Source organism: Nomia melanderi, unplaced genomic scaffold (genome assembly GCF_051020985.1).
Source record: "Nomia melanderi isolate GNS246 unplaced genomic scaffold, iyNomMela1 scaffold0501, whole genome shotgun sequence".
NCBI classification, from domain to species: domain Eukaryota; kingdom Metazoa; phylum Arthropoda; class Insecta; order Hymenoptera; family Halictidae; genus Nomia; species Nomia melanderi.
The window spans coordinates 15001-20000 of record NW_027475615.1 but is presented as its reverse complement, the minus strand read 5'-3'; the positions used below and the strand labels follow the sequence as shown (position 1 = coordinate 20000).

Genomic DNA, 5000 nt, shown 5'->3' with positions numbered 1-5000 from the left:
GCCGTTTCGACGAGGAGGCCTCCTTTACTTATCTTTTTTACTGCCTTAACCTGCAGTTTCTCGTTTGTTGGCCTAAAGCCTCGTGCCATGGCCTTTCTGGTTTGCTCCCAGTCGGAGTCATTGTCTTTTAGGTAGACCGTTACGACATGGCGTGACGGTCCCTTCTCTATTATCTCTTTCTTAGACATGGTCACAGTCGCGTAGGACTTGACCATGTCCTTCCTCTTTGGCGTACTTGCCGCCGTGGACGGTTTCTTTTCCAAAGCCTTTGGCTTTGGTTCGGCACATGCACTTGCCTTCTCTTTTTCCAAGCCTTGGATCCGCCTTTCGGCTTCCTCAAGCTTTTTGTACAATTTCTCGCTCTCTGTTTTTCTTTCTATTAAGAGAGCTTGAATCCGCCTTTCGGCTTCATCAAGCTTCTTATATAACTTCTCGCTTTCTGTTTCTTTCTCTTCTAAGAGAGATTGAGCCCGCCCTTCGGCATCCTCAATCCTCTCATGTAGCCTCTTACAAGCTACGGATCTCTGCTCCTTGAGATCTTTTATTTCTTTTTCAGCTTTTTCAAGCTTGCCACACAATTCCTTTTCTCTCTCCTGCACATCTTCGTATGTGCCGCCGGATTCTATTTGTTTCCAGGCATCGTCCAACGCACTACGGAGGGTGGCAAAACTTCCACTCTCGATAGTTTGTTGGCTGATGCCATAGCGTGGTAGCGTATTGAATACTAGAGTAGCCCACTTTGTGAGCTTCTCATATGGCGTTATTCCCCTTGTACGCCTTTTGGGTTGCCTCTTTACTTCTTCGCCGGATTCCGATTCGGAACCTTCCGGCTTCTGTATCCTTCTTTTCCGGCTTGGCCCCGCGAGGAAGCCATCCAGGTCATCCCTGATAGTGTCGGAGAGGGGTGAATCCTCCCCTTCAGCTACCAGGGTCTCCTCTCTCTCTATCAGGTCCTTAATGACCTCATCGCTCGTCATCTTCTTGGTTTGTTTGTTTTTGTTAGATCTTGCCATACTTGATCCCACGAGTAGGGACGAAATGAAGTCACCCTCCCGGGTGACGCCCTTTCCAGGAGGGAAGGCTGAATACAACGAGGTTCGCCAGGTGCCTCGAGGTTGGCCGCTAAGGGTTGGTGCACCCACCAACCACGGACCATCGCAAGGACGGCCCGCACCCCTTCGCCGCGCACCATAACTTAAGGTTTCGGATTTATTAGAGAGGTTTATCTCCTCGTGGACCGGCCGGTTAAGGCAAGCCCCCCGACCGGTTATGCTTCGCGTACCACTGGGTGGATGTCCCCAGTGGGTCGTTGCTAGACATACCGGCTACGGTATTTGACGACTCCGCGGTCCGTACGGTATAAAATACCGCCCGGACGCTCGCAGGAGAGTCGCGCCAGAGCCTCGTTGGCAAACTCGAAAGTTTCCCAGGGTACACCACGTGGAGGAGAGGTTGGCTGTGCCAGAATGAAGCTGTGCACCTGTATACCCCAGTAGATAGGGACAGAAGGTATTTCGCTACCCTGAAGTAGGGCATGCCGCACCTCGAGATTAAACTCATATCGGCATGTGACAAGTCACAACGAGAAGCCTGATGGGCCTCCACTTCCTTGGCGGAACCCTCGCCAAGGGAGCAACGTACAGCCGGCGCCTGTACGATGCCTGTGTTTGGAATAACCTCTCCTTCACCCGCAGGATCATCAGAAGAGAAGACCGCCCCTCGCGGGGCGCGACTCATTTAGCCGCCCTGTCCGATAATAACCGTCGAGACGGAATATTACCGTCCAGGACGTTACCAGCGGGGACCACGAGGAGGCTGAGTCGCATTCGGTCTCTAGCGGGCTTACAGGACAAGCTTCTGTAAGAGTTTTGATCGCAACAAGTTGCGATCACACCCTCCCGACACATAACTTCCGTGAGGTCGTTATGCCCGCGCCGTCGTTCGGGTGGAGTTTCACCATCTGTCGGTTCTTTAGTCCCCGTAGTCTGTCTTGGAGACTAGGGTCTCTATTGCCTTTCTATAGGCGGGACACTCATCCTTTCTGGATGAGTGATTATGCGGTCTCTTTGCCCTCTTGCAATTTATGCAAGAGGGTCCTTTCTCCTTATTTGGGCACTCTTTGTAGCAGTGACCCTCGGCAGCACAATGCCCGCAGGTGTCTACCTTTGCCCAGCAGTGTTTGGCTATGTGGCCAAACGCTTGACAACGGAAACACCTGCCTGCCACGACGTAGTCACGTACGCGACAGGCGTGCCAGCCGAGGAACAATCTGCCTCTGCTCAATATCTGTTCCCTTGTTTTGGGTGATGTTTCCACCACCCAATTCTTGCCCTTTGCTGTTTTAAACAGCGGCTTAATATCATCTGTTGCCAAGTCGTCATTTTGCGACTTGAGAGCTGCAAGCAGCTCTTCCCTCGACTGATCCTGTACGTTGTACAGGACCAACTTTGGTTTCTTCTTTGTAGGGACTGTCACCTTCAGTCCCTTTTCTTTCGCTTTACCGCTCTTAACGAGCTTCTCGAGGTCATCCTTCGTCGCAGTTTCGACGAGAATGCCTCCTTTATTTATATTCCTTATGGCTTTAACCCTCAACCTATCCTGGTTGGGGTTAAAGCATTTTTGCAAGGCAACTTTCGTTGCCTTGCTATCTTTGTTCCCTTCTTCTTTAAGGTAAACGGTGACGACGTGTCGCACCGTTCCCTTTGGCTTCAAGGTGTTGTTTTGTTTGACCGCAGTCGCGTACGACTGGGTCACAGCCTTCTTTGGCTTTTCAGCCAAAGTAGGCTTCACTGTTAAGGCCTTTGGCCTTACTTGGGCGCATGCACTCGCCCTTTCTTTCTTTAGAGCTTGTATCTGCCTTTCGGCATCCTCAAGCTTCTTACTCATCAAAGTTCTCTCGCTTTCTCTTTCATCTGTGAGGGCTTGGATCCGCCTTTCGGCTTCTCCAAGCGCCTTGCATTTCTCCTCAATTTCTGTTGCGTATTCCCTGGCGATGAAGGTGATATACTTGAATTTTTCAAGATCACCAGCATGCCTTGGGTCTCTCGTAGCCTGAATTTGATCCGCCACTTTCTTGCACTGTTCAAACAGTACTTCCAGTGGCGTTTGATCGTCATCAGGCTCTGCGGTAGTCACCTCTACCTGCTTAGTTTCTTTATTCTGCCTCTTCCTCTGAGAGGCAGTTTTTCTCTCTGTGCCGGATTCCGAGTCGGAACCTTCCGGCCTGTCCATTCTTCTCTTCCGGCGTGATACCTCTTGGGTATCACCCGGCTTTGCTTGGACGGTGACAAGGGGGGGTGAAGCCCTCTCCTCATCAGCCATCCAAGCGTGTTCATTCTCAACGAGGGCCTTTTGCACCTCGACCACCGTCATCTTCTTTGATTTGTTTGATTTGTTATTTCTGACCATAATTGATCCCACGAGTGGGGACGAAATGAAGTCGCCCTCCCGGGTGACGCCCTTTCCAGGAGGGAAGGCTGAATACAACGAGGTTCGCCAGGTGCCTCGAGGTTGGCCGCTAAGGGTTGGTGCACCCACCAACCACGGACCATCGCAAGGACGGCCCGCACCCCTTCGCCGCGCACCATAACTTAAGGTTTCGGATTTATTAGAGAGGTTTATCTCCTCGCGGACCGGCCGGTTAAGGCAAGCCCCCCGACCGGTTATGCTTCGCGTACCACTGGGTGGATGTCCCCAGTGGGTCGTTGCTAGACATACCGGCTACGGTATTTGACGACTCCGCGGTCCGTACGGTATAAAATACCGCCCGGACGCTCGCAGGAGAGTCGCGCCAGAGCCTCGTTGGCAAACTCGAAAGTTTCCCAGGGTACACCACGTGGAGGAGAGGTTGGCTGTGCCAGAATGAAGCTGTGCACCTGTATACCCCAGTAGATAGGGACAGAGGGAATCTCGTTAATCCATTCATGCGCGTCACTAATTAGATGACGAGGCATTTGGCTACCTTAAGAGAGTCATAGTTACTCCCGCCGTTTACCCGCGCTTTTTTGAATTTCTTCACGTTGACATTCAGAGCACTGGGCAGAAATCACATTGCGTCAACACCCGCGGGGGCCATCGCAATGCTTTGTTTTAATTAGACAGTCGGATTCCCCTAGTCCGTGCCAGTTCTGAGCTGAGCGTTGAATGGCGGCCGAAGAGGACGAACGCTACGCGAAAGCCTCGCAGCAAGGAAGATCCGCGGGAGGCCAAGGCTCGGGACCGAGCTCGGATCCCTGCACGTTGCCGTACATGTTCACCTCGCCCAGGCCCGGCACGTCAGCCAGACCCGCTTCCCGACCAAGCCCGACACGCCCCGCTCCTCAGAGCCAATCCTTATTCCGAAGTTACGGATCCAATTTGCCGACTTCCCTTACCTACATTAATCTATCGACTAGAGGCTCTTTACCTTGGAGACCTGCTGCGGATATGGGTACGAACCGGCGCGACACCTCCACGTGGCCCTCTCCTGGATTTTCAAGGTCCGAGGGGAAGATCCGGACACCGCCGCAACTGCGGTGCTCTTCGCGTTCCAAACCCTATCTCCCTGCTAGAGGTTTCCAGGGAACTCGAACGCTTATACAGAAAAGAAAACTCTCCCCGGATCTCCCGACGGCGTCTCCAGGTCATTTTGGGTTACCCCGACGAACACTCTTACGAGGGCCCGAATGGTATGCGGTTCCGCTGCCGGGTTCCGGAATAGAAACCGGATTCCCTTTCGCCCGATGGGTGTGTACTTTTTGTCTCTCTCTCTCGTATTGATCGTGTATAAAATAAAAAAACACCTCATCTACATAGGATTTCTCTTAGGGCTTAGGATCGACTGACTCGTGTGCAACGGCTGTTCACACGAAACCCTTCTCCACGTCAGTCCTCCAGGGCCTCGCTGGAGTATTTGCTACTACCACCAAGATCTGCACCGACGGCGGCTCCAGGCAGGCTCACGCCCAGACCCTTCTGCGCACACCGCCGCGACCCTCCTACTCGTCAGAGCTTCATGGAGG

The 5000-nt window shown here is 52.8% G+C and overlaps 1 pseudogene; it reads right to left on the bottom strand.

Moving 5' to 3' along the window:
* LOC116434647 (large subunit ribosomal RNA) overlaps window positions 1–5000 on the bottom strand; it is an 8955-nt pseudogene that overhangs the window by 2238 nt on the left and 1717 nt on the right.